We start from the raw sequence: 16504 nt of genomic DNA, 5'->3' as shown, positions 1-16504 counted from the left end.
TCCACTAAATATTTTTTGAAAACCCCCCAAGCTGCATTGATCTCTTTTCCAGCTAACTCCTCATTCCATGCTACACCTGCAAGCTGTCTCCTGAGCTCTTCATAATCACCCCCCTTGTAGTTCCACATATACCCTTTTTTCACAGGGGGCCTTGCACTGCTGGCAACCACCCAAGTAATCACCTCATGGTCACTTTCACCAATTGGTGGATGATTTGATACCTCATTGATAATTACATCCTCCGATGAGATGACCAAATCCAAGACCCCTAATCCTCTTGTGCCCTCTGTTACATACTGTCTGAGGTAGTTATCCCTCAAAAACTCATTTTCTTTACTTCCAGTTGCTATCTCTTAATTCCAGTCTATATTGCCATAATTAAAATCACCCATAATGATCACTCTTTTCTTATTTTCTTGGCTTATTTGACTATATCCACTATCACCACCATCCACATTGCCAGGTCTATAACAACATCCCACCAAGTATTTGATTCTATTCACCTCTATCTCACACCATACTGCCTCAAACCACTGGCCCCATTTCCCTCTTGCATCTCTACCTTGTATGGACATAACTCTTTCTCTATCATCAATAGCACTCCCCCTCCCTTTTTACCCCTTCTATCCTCACGAAACACATCATACATTTCCATCTCTATTCCTGTCAGGATGTCATCCTCATCTAACCATGTCTCACTTATTCCGACAATCTCTGGGTGTACAGACGCAATTAGTGCAACCATTTCATCCGCCTTGTTTCTTATACTTCTAGCATTGGTATACAAACACAACTCATTTCTGGATCTACAGCTAGTTCCACTGATACCACTCACTCGATGTGATCTCTCCATGCTGGACTGTGGCCATTTCCCTTTCTGCTTCTTCATTTTAGAACCCTTTGCAATTCCATCTGTTTCCTTTTGATCCCTGATCATCCCATTACTTTCCTGCCTACACATGCTCTCACCTCCTCTTGGAGCATCCACCTTTCTCACGCTGTGTATCCCTGTCCACCCTGAGCCTCCCCGTTTCCCTGCTCCTCTTGCATACCCATTCTCTCATTTTCTATACTCATACCACTCACTTCCCCATTCATTTCCACTCCTTCAATCTCTCCTGTAATTATGCAGGAGTGGTGTGGAATTTGTGGACATGTCGAGTAAGTTCAATGGGCGAAAGGATTTATATAAGATGGATGGTTTCCATTTGAATGGATTTGGTGTACGGAGACTTGAAAAGGTGTTGTTGAATGAAGTGGATGTGCAGAATCAGGAAACTAGAGTTGTTAATGGGGGGGGGGGGAGGTAGTTATGCAAACTTTAGGGAGACAGTTGAGTGTATGAATGTGTGTAATATGCCCGAGCGAGTACGATGGACAACAAATCAGAATAGGATAGTTAGTATAAGGCATCAAAATAGGGATGGGACAAATGGGCTTCTGCAATTCATGTATACTAATGCCAGAAGTATTAGGAACAAGAAGGAAGAATTTTGGCCTTGGTTGGCACTTCCAGGCCACAGGTTATTGGCATTAGTGAAACATGGCTGACAGAAGATGATATAGCTAGTGGAATTGAATGTGAGAGGTGTAGTGTGTTCAGGAGTGACAGGGAGAATAAAATGGGGGGAAGGAGTGTTATTGATGATAGCTGATGAGCTGCAGCCAAGGAGAATAGAAGTTGAACTGCAGTACAGAGAAAAGAGCACATGTGAGGCTATTTAGTGTGTGATTGAGGCTAGCAAAACAATATACACAGTTGGGTGCTGCTATAGACCAGGTGATGGAATAGATGGTGGAGATAGTATGCATAAGCAAACAGAACAAATGAGTGGAAGGAGGGTAATTATTATGGGAGATTTCATCTATGGTAACATTGATTGGAAAGAGGAGAGGACATATGGGAGGAAGAAATTCGATTTTATGTGGTTATTAAGAGTTAACTATCTGCGACAGCATATAATGGAAACTACTAGGGATTAGAATTGCATCTGGTAATTTGGCTGTAATGAATATGACCACGGTGCCACCAATTGGTGAGAGTGATCGTAGGGTCTTGATTTGGGAGGTGGCTAAAGAGATGGAATTTACAATTAAGACAGTACATCTGGCATTATCGGGCTGGTAAGTATGACAAGCTCAGGAATTTGATTGGTTCAGTGCCATGGCATGTAAAACTGCAAGGGCAGAATGTTGATAGTGCATGGGTGGCGGTTAAGAAGTGTTTGCAGGAGGCAATGGCTGACTGTATACCTAGAGTCCGAATAATAAATCAAGTAGGGGTTAAATGGATGAATAACACCATTAAGCTTGAGCTAGAAAAAAAGAAACAACTGTGGAGTTAATTTAAGGAGAAAGGCAACCGGCAGGCACATGAACAGTATAAAGTGCAGGCCAGAAGGGTAACGAGCGTGGTAAGAAAAGCAAAAGCGGATTATGAAAGAACATTAGCCATGCAGGCTAATCATCATCATCAAATTCCTGCCATGTACCCTCAAGGGGGTACAGGATATGATAGTACCACATGAAAAATTTACATCATTATTAATTTCCTATCTACAATTTTCCCCCAAATCAGTCTGTTACTTGTCAAGACTCCAACATTATCAGATCTTATATTTCTATCGTCTAAGGCACTTTGTACCGTATCAATCCACCTATATCTTGGTCTTCCTCTGGGTCGTTTTGCTGCCAACCTGGCAGAGAACACTTGTTTTGCTAATCTTTCCTCGACCATTCTGTTTAGGTGACCATACCACCTGAGATTAGCTCTGCTAACGCAGTCCTGGATTCTGACAATGTCAAGTTCTTTCCTAATATCCTCGTTTTTAATATGATATTGCCATTGATGCCATCTGTTCACACCTATAATCTTTCTCTGGACTCTCATATCTGCGGTCTCTAGTCTTTGGTCAAGTGTTTTACTTCTGACCCAACTCTCAGATCCACAAGTTAAAACTGGTTTGAACACTGTCTTGTATACAGCTAATTTAGTGTTCCGACTAATTTCTCTCTTATTCCATATGAATTTATTCAATTGACTTCCCACGATACCAGCTTTGCTGATTCTGTTGTCTATTTCTATATTTAATTTACCATCTTCAGTAAAAATCATGCCTAAATAGCCGAAATGTTTTACTTGTTCCACAGGTTCTCCATTCACAACACAGTTGACATTTTCAATGATTCTGCCTATTTTCAATGTCTTTGTCTTTTTATTGCTGACCTTCATACCATATCTATTACAACAGCTATTCAATTTAGTCAGAGAATCTTGCAGACTTGTAGCGGATTTATTTAGAAGTATAACATCATCCGCATAGAGCAAAGAGCTGACATTAACATCTCCAATTTTGATATCATGTTTAATACCACTTTCCTTCATAATGTGATCCATATAGATAATGAATAACAGAGGGGATAATGTACATCCTTGTCTGACACCAGATTTAACATTAACCCATCTTCCTGTACTTCCTTCAAACTGCTGACTTACAACTCAAATAAAGACTAAGTATTGCTTGATATAATGCCCCATTGACACCATATAACTGCAGTGTATTGAATAGCTTCTCTCTTGGCACCTTTTCATATGCCTTTTCCAAATCGACAAAACTTAAATACAGATCTTTGTTATATTCCCATGCTTTCTTGACAATTTGTTGTAAAGTGAAGATCTAATCCTGACAGCCTCTATTTAGCCTGAATCCAGCTTGTTCTTCACCAAGCTTTTCTTCCACAATTCTTCTCAACCGTTTCTCAAGTATACTTGCATAGATCTTGCCAGGAACACTCAGTAGGGAAATACCTCTGTAATTCTCACATGCAGTTTTATTTCCCTTTTTTTTTATGGGTAATATGAGAGCTCTACTCCAATCATCGGGAATTCGTCCCTCTGTCCAGGCCTTCTGAACTATGCAGTGGAGCCACTGTAAGACTCTCATACCACCATACTTCAGCATTTCTGGTTGAATATCATCTACTCCTGCTGCCTTTACACATTTCAAGCCTTTGATGGCTTTTTCTACTTCAAGTATGGATATGTATTCCTGGCTGCATGCCTGCCTGGTCAGTGTTTTTTACCACTGTGCTGTCATCACTGCTTGTTTCATTTAGAAGTTTTTCAAAGTAATTACTCCATACTTCAAGGATATCTTTTTCTCCTGTTTTCATGTCACCTTTATCATCTCTAACTCTTTTACAGCACACTTTCCTATATTCCTAAGCTTCTTCAACAACCTCCAGAACATTTTGCCACCTTCTTGATATTTATTTTCTATATTCTTGCCAAAGTCCTCCCATGACTTTTGTTTAGCTAGTTTTAGACAGTGTTTAGCATTCTTGCATTTGTCTCTATATTCTCTAAGAGCACAAGCTGACTTATTTGACAGGAACTTTTGATATGCTTTCTTCTTTTCCTTCACTGCCTCTTTAACTTCCTGTGTCCACCGGGGAGTTCTGATTTTTTTATCCTTACAGACAACCTCACCACATGCCTCTCTGGCAGAATCAATCAATGTTTCCTTCAGAGTTTGCCACTGAATCTCCAAGGTTTGATTCCTGTTCTCAAACACTTTCATTTTTTCTTCAATAATCTTTGTGTATTTTAGTCTACAGTTCACATCTGAGAGCTGCTCAACTTTTATTCGCTTTAAAACTTTCTTACATGTTATTCTTTTCAATATGAAATTCAATTTTATCCTGCTCAAGACTAAATAGTGATCACTTCCAATTTCAAATCCTCTGTACACTCTGGTGTCCTGCACCAGGGAGAAAACATCACTATCAACAATAACATAGTCAATGAGACTTTTCTTATTCCTTGCCTCTTCTCTGCATGTGAATTTGTGCACATTTTTATGTTGGAACATGGTGTTAGTAATAACCAGTCCATGTCCTGAGCAGAAATCCAACAGATATTTGCCATTATTATTAGCTTTGCTCTTTTCTCCAAATTTTCCCAAAATATTTTTGTATGTCTCACAATCATTTCCTACTCTGCTATTTAGATCCCCAACAAGGACCAACTTTTGATTTTTCATTGTGTCAGTAGCTTTTTCTAAAGCCTCAAAAAATTCCTCCACTTCTACCTTAGTAGAACCGTCTGTGGGACCATAGGCACAAATAAGTCTCATTGTCCAGTTCCCCATTCTCATATTTGCCCGCATTACTCTACTTGAGACTGACTGCCATCAAGAAGATTAGCCTCGTATTTTGTGTTGAATACTATGGCTACTCCTTTTTTTCCTTGATTGTCATTGCCTGAATATAATATTTTGTATTTATTGCTCAGAAAGATCTGACCAGTTTTGGTCTTTTTTGTTTCAGTCACCCCAATTATGTCGATCCGGTACTTATCAAATTCCTCAGCTAGCTCCATTTCTTTGCCATTCAGGCTTCTTACGTTGATAGTACCGATCTTTAACTCTGGTGATGTTGAGTTGGTGTTTGTTTTCAGATTTGATCCAGTAGCTGACTTTTCGCTGTTCGCCCTGATTCCCTGGCAAAAACAACAGGGGCCTTGTTTAACCGGGCGACGCCACAGCCGGCATGAAATTTTGTCATGTCGTACCATCATTTTTAATTTTGGTTTAACCAATAAGAATACAATTTGGTTGGCTAAATCCCAAATTGCCAGCCCATCCTCGTTCGTTCAGTATCCAAGTAGATACCCAACAGGGTGCACCACAAGAAGGTGAGGATTGGACATTAGGTCAGAAGCCCTGGTCGGTTCTCCGCATTCCTTTAAAGGCTATGTGGAGGTCTCCTCTCAGTTATACAGCTTTGACCCTTAAGCACCCCATGGAGGCTAAAGCATGCAGGCTAAAGAGAATCCCAAACAGTTTTGTTGCAAGTAAAAGAAAAAATGTATACGGCAGAATGATTTTAAAGAATGCTGATGGCAGGGAGGTAACCGAATCAGTTGATATAGTGGAATTACTGAGTGAGCACTTTGCAAGAGTATATCATCCAGGTGGTGACATTGCAGGAACGAAAGAACCAACAGCTTATACGGGAATTGTGGTGAATGAAGTGGAGTTGAATAGTCTATTACAAAACCTCAGTCAATACATCTGTGGGATTGGATGGTATACCAGCTCATGTCGTACGTGAAGCAGCTATAGAATTGTCAGTTTAATTTGAGTCTCAGGTCTGGGTTAGTCCCAAGGAAGTAGAAAGAGGGGAAAATAGTTCCACTGCATAAAGGAGGTTCCAAGACTGCTGTTGTAAATTACCGACTGAACAGCATATCAGGAATCGTTGTCAAGGTCTTGGAGAAAATAGTCAAGAAGAAAATACAGGTCTGGATAGATAAAAATGGGATACTGTAATGGGGAACAGCATGGTTTTGTGAAGGGTAGATCATGCCTCAGTAACTTGCTTACATTTAATAACACAGTGACGGCTGAACTGGATAAGGGTAATGGGTTTACAGTGATTCTACTGGACCTTGCTAAGGCCTTTGACGGGATACCACATGGAATTCTAATCAGTAAACTGCAGCATATGGGGATGGATATAGGTTTGGTGAGATGGATAGGTGGGTGGTTGATGGAGAGATATGAGAGAGTAGTTTATTCAGGAGTAGAGTCCAAAAGATGCCCTGTGACTAGTGGTGTGCCGCAGGGTTCTGTTCTTGGACCAGTACTGTTCAATTTGTTCATTAACGATATATGAAAGGATCTGTGAGGAACAGTTCATTTGTTTGCTGATGAAGCAAAGTTGGGTAGAGCAATAGCGAGTGCACAGGATGTCAAAATTTTGCAGGATGATTTGGATAGTTTAGAGGATTGGGCTAAGAAGAATGGATGTCAATTTAATGTGGCAAAATGTAAGTTATTATGCATTTTGGGGTGAAAAGATTAGCAGCAGTATATCACATTGGTGGAACTGTACTCCAGGAGATTGACGAGGCCAGGGATTTGGGATTGTTGGTGGATAGGGAGTTTATGGGGCACATCGCAAAAGTGGCTAAATCAGCTCATCAAATCAGTTGGGTGCTGAAAAAAACTTTAACAAGCAGAGACAAACAGGTTATTGTTCCTCTGTATTGAGCCTTGATAAGACTCCCATCTAGACTACTGCACTCAGATATGGGTGCCAGGGACTCTTCTGGATGGGGAAGAGGTGGAGAGGAGTGACCAAGATGATAGCAGGTCTATGAAATAAACCTTATGAGAACAGGTTGAAGATTTGTGGATTGCAGAAATTGGTTGATAGGCAGAAAAGGGGTGATATGATTGAGACATTCAAATTACTGAAGGGTTTCTATAAGATTAATTGAGAAGATATTTTTGAGAATAGGACTGGTGGTGGGAGGACTAGGAGCCATACATGGAAACTGATCAAGATTGTGGTTAGCAAGGGTGTTAGAGCTAGGTTTTTTACTTGGAGCGGTGAATGAGTGGAATAAGCTGCCAGAGTCTGTTGTGGGTGCCATGACTATAAATGAGTTCAAGGTGAAGTATGATAGATACTGTGTGAATGTCGAATAGTTGTTCTTGACATGATGTTAGGGCCTCCCTCGATGAGTCTATGGACTCTTTGGAGTTGCCCATAATAATAATAAAAACATATTAATAAGCTCTTCTAAATTTAAATTATAAGCTATGTCCACCTCTATCTATACAGTTGCTAGACCAACCAATATTTCTTAAGTCATTGCTGTTCGCAAATAATTTTTAATGATTTAAGCTTGGAAAAACTTCTTTTCACACTTGCTACGCTAACAGGAACGGTGCCTACTGCAATATGGCTGAACGAGTGCCCTTATCAAGCCGCGCCATGAAGCAGGCTGCCTCTTTGCTACACCCTGTCGATGGTACTGCCCATATGGCACAAATATCTCTACCTAGATGTACACCACAGTAACAATAATTGGTCAATAATAACTCACCCATTCATTTGCTTCCATTACCTCCTTCCCATCATCATTAAAATTATTCTTCCATAGTCATTCTTACTTTTACTTACAATTTAGCAAATGAAACTATGGGATTTCCTTTGACATGATCGGCTTTTGCCTTCCTTGCCAGATGGGTTACCTTTATTACCAGTTTATACTGCTCATAAGCTTGTTGATCTTCCTTCCCTTTATATGCCCTCCAAATGTTTCTTCTTCTGTAACCTTTTGTTAGTGATGCTACTCATCCATCAAAATCCTACCTTTATCCTCCTGACTTGGTATACAATCTGATACAGCTTTCTTCAAAGACAGCTTAATTATCTCATAGGCACTAACAGATTCGTAATCCATGATACTGCTCCAGACTATCTTAGCTTGTCATAACCATAGGCTCTGCATTTAAATTAATACTCCCTTCTTAACTGAGAATTCTGCATGTCTAGCATTCCTAGTCAAGAATGCATGATCAATTCCCAATCAGAGGCAATGTAGCTATCTTAGTTATAGAGTTCTCTGATGCTATCACCAGATCCAGCATTCTAAAGGTCCCTGGTTCAATCCCGGGTTTCGCCATTACTTTTTGCTGGCCTGGTTGGTCGAGTGGTTAACATATCTGCTCACCAACCAAAAGGCTGTGGGTTTGAATCCCGGCGTATGTTTGTGATTATCTGTGAAAATAATAATGATGGCGGTCGGCAGTAGATGGTGTTGGTGTAGATGATGAAGGTAGTTGAGGTTGGTGCATTGGTGGAGATGAAGAGTTGTAGAGTAGGTGCCCTCCCTCAATGAGTGTTTGGACTGTCTGGAGGTGTTATATAATAATAAATCTGAAACCTTGAGCCTCCCTCCATTACATGCTGCCAGAGATAACTATCTCTTAGAAGTTCTAAATTCCACTTCCCTTTCTTCTCATAATAGCTACTCCTCCTTCAATTCAATATCTCCATATTTTTGAAGTTCTAAATAATAATTAGTTGCCTTGTATGTATTGTTGCTAATCTGTTTATGCATACCATCCACATTCTTCCTTGTATCTCCTGTATAGTAAAATCCAACTGGTCAATAATAACTCACCCATTCATTTGCTTCCATTACCTCCTTCCCATCATCATTAAAATTATTCTTCCATAGTCATTCTTACTTTTACTTACAATTTAGCAAATGAAACTATGGGATTTCCTTTGACATAATCCAACTGGGCAAGAGCGTGGTTGACAAGGGTGTTAGAGCTAGGTTCTTTACTTGGAGAGTGGTAAATGAGTGGAATAAGCTTCCAGAGTCTGTTGTGGGTGCTACGACCGTGAATGAGTTCAAGGCAAGGTATGATAGATACTGTGTGAATGTTGAATAGTTGTTCTTGACATGATGTTAGGGCCTCCCTCGATGAGTCTGTCGACTCCTTGGAGTTTCCCGGAACAATAATAATAATAATAATATTTCATCCTGTATCTCTTAGCAGATAGTCTTCTCAAATACACATCCCTCTCCTCTTGATGAATTCATACTCTTTTTTGATGTCAACAGTGATGAAGATAAACTGTTGTATCACTGCAAAAGGCACTATTAAGACCATAACTCAACTAACATGAACCAATTTGTTATCTGGATTTCATGGATACAAAGAAAAAAATTAAAAAAAAAGAGAGAGAGATTACTCCAGTTAACCATTAAAATTTCCCAAAATGTCAAAATAGTTTTGAGATTTTGAAATTTCATTTTAACATAGCATAAAGTTACCATTCAGAAATCTTATTCAAGAATTTAATCTGAGTCTCGGGTCTGGTTTAGTCCCGAAGGCGTGGAAAGAGGGGAAAATAGTTTCACTGCATAAAGGAGGATCCAAGATTATGGTTGCAAATTACCGACCGATCAGCATATCAGGAGTTGTTGTCAAGGTCTTGGAGAAAGTAATCAAGAGAAAAATACAGGAATGGATTGATGAAAATGAGATACTGTACAGGGGACAGCATGGCTTTGTAAAGGGTAGATCATGCCTGAGTAACTTGCTCAAGTTTTATAACAAGGTGACGGCTGAACTGGATAAGGGAAATGGGTTTACAGTGATACTGCTGGATCTGGTGAATGCGTTTGACAGGATACCACATGGAATTCTAATCCGTAAACTATAACATATAGGAATGGATATAGGGTTGGTGAGATGGATAGGTGGGTGGTTGATGGAGAGATATCAAAGAGTGGTTTATTCAGGAGTGGAGTCCAAAAGACGGCCTGTGACTAGTGGGGTGCCGCAGTGTTCTGTTCTTGGACCACTGCTGTTTAATCTGTTCATTAACGATATAGGGAAGGATCTAAGTGGAACAGTTCATTTGTTCGCTGATGATGCAAAGTTGGAGAGGGCGATAGTGAATGCAGAAGATGTCAAAGTCTTGCAGGATGACTTGGATAGATTGGAGTTCTGGGCTAAGGAGAATGGATGTCAATTTAATGTGACAAAATGTAAGGTTATGCATTTTGGGGTGAAAAGATTAGCAGCAGTATACCACATGGGTGGAACTGGACTCCAAGAGGTTGATGAGGCCAGGGACTTGGGAGTGTTGGTGGATAGGGAGATGAAGTTTAGAGGGCACATTGCAAAAGTAGCTAAATCAGCTCATCAACTCACTTGGTTGTTGAAAAATACCTTAATGAGCAGAGACAAGCAAGTTATTGTACCTCTGTACTGAGCCTTGATAAGACCTCGTCTTGACTACTGTGCCCAGATTTGGTCACCTCAGTTCCTTCTTGATGGGGAGGAGGTGGAGAGGATCCAGAGGCGAGTGACTAAGATGATAGCAGGTCTATGGAATGAACCATATGAAAACAAGTTGAAGATTTTTGGGTTGCAGAAACTGGTTGATAGGCGGAAAAGTGGGAGATATGATTGAGACATTCAAATTGCTAAAAGGATTCTATAAGATTAATTCAGAGGATATTTTTGAGATCAGGAGTGGTGGTGGGAGAACTAGGGGACACCTATGGAAGCTGGGCAAGAGTGTGGTTAGCAGTGGTGTTAGAGCTGGGTTCATTACTTTTAGAGTGGTAAATTAGTGGAATAAGCTGCCAGAGTCTGTTGTGGGTGCTATGACAGTGAGCGAGTTCAAGGCAAGGTATGATAGATACTGTGAGAATGTCGTATAGTTGTGTGGACATGATGTTTAGGGCCTCCCTCGATGAGTCTAAGGACTCCCTGGAGTAGCCCGAAAATAATAAAAATAAAAGAACATATCAGCTATTATGCACTATGATCTTGATCCATCTCTTTCTACAAGTTGCCTAGTCCTCTACAATACCACTCAGTCCATGGAAGTGAAAAATTCAACATCCAATTCCTGACCTCCTAAAGAGTTATTAATGTACCATCCATGAAAGAAATGAGTCATCAATCAGAACAAGTGATATGCTGATTAAAAAAAAAAAAAAAAAAAAAAAAAAAAAATTAGAACTGTACGTGTTCAGCTGCCTAATGTTTTCTTGAATCCATACTGCAATATGCATTCTGGTATTGCCCTGCTGGAGTAGAACTAATTTTGACAGACTGAGCAGATAAAACTGATGCAGAACAGTAAATGTTCACATTGCACATCTAGAGTGAAGACTGGTATTCAGATCTCTTGCCTTTCTGGGACAAGCTCGAAGTGTCCTATATCCTTGAGAGGATCATTCTTGTATTATCATGGACATCAAGAATTATGAGGTGGAAAACAGACTATTCAAACAGAGAATGGGAGATCATAAACAGAGAATTATTTCTGGAAATTGCTCTGGTAAAGACAAGGGTGAGATCCACTTTTTTTTAATCTTGTTATTCCATGAAGTTTTGTTATGATGATGAACAATAAACATAATCTCAACTTCATAAACCTTATGTACACACAATTATAACACTTTCTAAATTACAGAGAGTTTGTTTTTCTTGTCCCTACTTGGTTACAAAGTAAATTACACTTACCAAATTATATTCTTCTTTATTCCTTTACTCAAGTGTAAGCAAAAGTGTTCCCCCACACATTAACTTCCACTTAGGTAAGGAATTAAACAATATAACTTCTGGTCATGTATAATTTACTTTCTGGAATGTTTATATGGCTTCACAACTCTCTCAAGTCACAAACGTGGCTTAGATTATTGCATTTCGAAAATGGAGGAGGGAAAAGAAGAGATTCTGCAAGTTAAACATTGTAGGTGTGTGTGTGTGTGTGTGTAATAGCAAGTCAGTTTGAAGATGCAAAACAGATGCAATCTACACCTACTGAATTCCTACAAATCTTGTAATTTACCCGATGATGTATGGAAATGTGCGTCCTTTTCAAAGCTACTTTTATAAAGTAAAATGTTATCACTGGAACTATTCTAAATATCTGAAATGTACTCGGATTAAACCGCATATGAAATAAAGCAATCTTTAAAAAAAAAAAAAAAAAAAAACTAGTTTTGCGTTTCTTACAGAACGCGAACCAAGTTATGTTGTTTATATATGATCATAATTATGATACTTTTTTTTCCCTCCTGAGGAACGTCCCACAAGAACCACGAAATATAAAAGGAGACTTTCAGTGGTTTATTCGGAAGAACACCTTCAAAATAAATCTAAATATATTCAACTATTAAGAGAGCATGCATACGTTTTACAGGGGCATTCCGTTATTTCTTCACATCATCACCTTATCAAATTTCCCTCTTACAGAACGAGCGATTTTTAAACAAATCCTTAAACAGCGGAAACAACTATTAACACGTCTGGTTGAGTAAAGATAATATTCACCTGTACAAGACGCCTGGATCATGTGCAAATTAGTACGTTATACACTTCGATCATTCTCGTTGCACAGTAAAAAAATGAAAATAAAAACATAAAAATGGAATGAATGCTTACAGAATCTTTTTGACTAAAAGAAATTTGCCTAGATTCGCAACCATCGCACCAATTATTTGCAACACAACGAACACATATTACACAACATTTGCAGCGCAGTTAAGGGGCGCAGCTTGCATTATGAATCTTCTTTGAAAGCTTTTTTACTTCGAAATTAAATTTTCATTGATTTGAAAGAAAATGTAATGTAAAAATCTGTAAACCTATTTATATATTAAATAGCACAGCAGATTGTGTCGTTAAATCATTATTATTATTCTCATTTAATATAAGCTTCCATGGAGTCAAGGAACCATAAAGGAAGACAATACATCACCCACACCCGCTCACGTACCTTCTCTTAAACTGATTCAGGTCAGAAGCATGCACCACTTTAACATACAAACTGTTCCACTCGCTCACTGCTCTGGGAGAGAAAAATATAGTCCGAGCCTTTCTTAACCGCCCATAATTTAACCTCGATGGATGTTAAGTTTTTTCGCAAGCATGAATATAACGAAACTTTTCAGCAATCAATATCCTATAATACCCTTTCAAACTTTTATAGACCTCTTTCATATTACATGGAGGGAGGCTGTTCATTTGAAGCAGTCTGGTATGAGATCAAAGACTATAAGACAAAATATACGGTTGATTGCTGCTGTAGACCAGGGAGTTACAGGGATGATCTAGAATAAATGCGTCAGCAGATTAATACTATGAGTGCAGTTCGAGTGATTGTTATGAGGGACTTTAACTATGAAGATATAGATTGGAAGGGGTAAAAAACATGACATAACATGAAGGCAATGGAATTCATACACCTGCTGAAAAATAACTACTTGAGGCAGCATGCGATAGAGGAGACTAAGGGTGCAAGTGTATTCGACCTGGTAATAGGATCAAAAACGATATCTGTAACCAAGGTGGCCACATTACCTCCAATTGGGAAAAGTGACCGTGCTGTCTTGACTTGGAAGATTCTAAAAAATGAGGAATAATGTAAAGCAGGGATATAAAAATAAAATAAATAAATCAGTGTTAGCTACAACAACAACATTACTGGCTTGCTGGGTGAAGCATAAAATGCTTTTTATTTTCCCCTTTATCTGTGTGGAGAAGCTTGATGGGGGAGGTTGTGAGACTTATGCTCGCACTTTGTGAGCTATGGAGTTAGCTCTGTTCTGCTGAAAGCAGGATTGCCTTGGGTCTTTTGTGTTTTTGATAGTCATGTTCACTATAACTGGAAGCTTGTCTGATTAGTGGATTGGGATGAGAATGTGCCTTGCTGAAGAACTTTTCCGCATGGTCATGAAGGAGAGAACGGATGTCAGGGGTTCCGGTTTCTCTGTGGATTTGCGTGTTTCTGACGAACCATGGGGCATCTAAGATCATCCGCAGGCATTTGTTTTGTATCCTCTGTAGTTTCTGGATGTTAGATTTGGATGTGTGACTCCATGCCGGGGATGCATATGTGATTACTGGTCGAATTATCATCTTATATAATAACAGCTTGTTGCGTTTATCCAATTTGCTGTTGCGATTGATCAGGGGATAGAGTTGGGCTATGGTTCTGGATGTCTTTGTGCCTATGAGCTTGATATGGCTGTTGAAATTTAGCTTTTTGTCTAGCTGCACTCCAAAGTATTTGGCTTCTGTCTGCCATGGTATCTTTTTTCCGAGAAGTTCAATATCATCTTGGATGAAGGCTTTGCGTCTGGTGAACAGTATAGCTGAGCTTTTGACGGGGTTTACTTGTATCCTCCAGTCGGAGAACCATTTCTCTAGCTTTGTGATAGTATCCTGGAGACGACTGATCGCCAGGTGTGGGCGGAGAGATCTTGTCATTATGGCTGTATCGTCAGCATATAGGGCTGTGATGGTAGTCCTTGGGTTCTGGGGAATGTCAGCCACGTAGATTGTGAAAAGTAAAGGAGCCAAAAGAGATCCCTGAGGTACTCCTGCCAGGATTTTGCGCCTAGTTGAGATGGTGCCATTTATTTTTATCTGCATGGATCTGTCAGTGAGGTATGATTTTATTAGACGGGTAAGGTTTGTTGGAATGTTGGCCTGAATGAGTTTATAGAGTAATCTTTGATGCCATACCTTATCAAAGGCCTTGGCAATATCCAGAAAAACTGCAGCTGTGTGAAGGTTCCAGCTGTATCCTTGAGTGATATGCTCCACTAGGCGGTGTATTTGTTGCACTGTGCTGTGCATACGGCAGAAGCCGAATTGTTGGTTTGGAATTATTCCTAATTGGTCTGATTTTTCTTGTAGTCTTGAAAGGATAATTTTTTCAGCAATCTTTCCCAGGTTGGAGAGCAGGCTTATTGGACGGTAGCTTTGCGGGAGTTGCGGATTGTTTCCTGGCTTTTTTATTGGTATGATGTCTGCTGTTTTCCATGTAGAGGGGAAGTGTTGTATCCTCAATATTGCATTGGTTATGTTAACCAGGTGCATAATAGCCTTTCTAGGAAGTAATTTGATGATTCTGTTAGTAATTCCATCTGGCCCTGGAGCTTTTTTGTTGTTTAGATGCTTTATGATGTTGGTTATTTCAACTGAAGTAGTGGGGGTGATGCTGGTTGGTTTGTCTTCGGACTAATTTAAGGTACGCTTGACCTGCTGGTGGACTTTATATATTTGGGTGATGTTTATATTATCATATGACGGGCTGCATTGTTTTTCTAGGTTTTCTGCTATTGCTTCTGCTTTTTCTTTATCAGTGTGTGCCGTTCCATGAGCAGTTTGCATGGGCGGTAGGGGATTGTGTTTAGTGAGCAGAATCTTCCGAAATTTCCATATTATGTGATCTTCTGGGTTGAGTGATGATAGTTTATTGTCCCAATCCTGATTCCTGTGGATTTCAAGTGCTTTTCTGACTTGGTTGTTCAACTTGTTCAGAGTTTTCTTGTCCTGTGGGGCTCTTGTGTTGTGGTATCTTTTCCTGGCTTTGTTTTTTGTTCTGATGAGGTCCATTATGTTTTCTGGGAGCCGACCGGATGGGTGGTTGGTTGTGGTTTTGGTGACTGCTTCTAGTGCTTTTTTAATTTGGCTTGTTAAATTGCTTATTGCTTCATCTATGTCTTCTTTTTTGTGGATGATTGGTACAGGACCAATGTATTCTGGTAGGATTTTAGCTAGCCTATCCCATGATATGAAGGTGTGCTGGTGGACCAGTTGATCTTGTGTGCCAAGTTTGATCAGGATTGGGTTGTGATCGGATGATAGTTCATTGAGCGTCTCTAGTTTGTATTGATAACTGATGTTTCTAAGGATAGCTATGTCAAGTACATCTGATCTGCCATGAGGGCTGTAATGAGTGTGCTCAGTGGGTCCTGCTACCACAACTGAGTTAAGTGTTGAATAGTTGTGTAGTATGCGACCACTTCTGTTGTTGGTGGTGCTGAACCATGCTGTTTGGCGTTCAAGTCACCTACTATGATGGTGGGGTCTGTGGTGCCGAGGACTGCATCCAGGTCTGTTGTCAGTAGAGGATTGCTTGGTGAGTTGTAGGCAGCAAATATCTTGAGGCTTCCAGCATTGTGTGTGGACTTGTATTCCTGTGGTTTCCAGGTTTGTAGTCTGTGGGTTGGATATGACATTGTGGTGGAGGTATGGTTTGATGTAGATGGCAGTGCCTCCCCCTCTGGAGCTGAGTCTATCCGTTCGGTATATTGTGTATCCTCTCACTTTTGGGTTGTTGGCAGGTCTTAGGTGGGTCTCGTTGATCAGGATTATGC

At 39.9% G+C, this 16504-nt stretch overlaps 1 protein-coding gene across 1 annotated transcript in view; it reads right to left on the bottom strand.

Moving 5' to 3' along the window:
* Positions 1-12851, bottom strand: part of LOC150109793 (uncharacterized) — a 182714-nt gene extending 169863 nt beyond the window's left edge. Inside the window, exon 1 of the mRNA XM_090396219.1 lies at positions 12780-12851. The gene's annotated coding sequence lies outside the window, so the exon portion shown is untranslated. The remainder of the gene's footprint in view (positions 1-12779) is intronic.
* Between the last annotated feature and the right edge of the window lie 3653 nt (positions 12852-16504).

This window comes from Typopeltis vanoorti, chromosome 1 (genome assembly GCF_054136105.1).
Source record: "Typopeltis vanoorti isolate ZY-2024b chromosome 1, IOZ_Tvanoo_1.0, whole genome shotgun sequence".
Lineage (NCBI taxonomy): Eukaryota > Metazoa > Arthropoda > Arachnida > Uropygi > Thelyphonidae > Typopeltis > Typopeltis vanoorti.
This window is presented reverse-complemented; position numbering and strand designations above follow the sequence as displayed.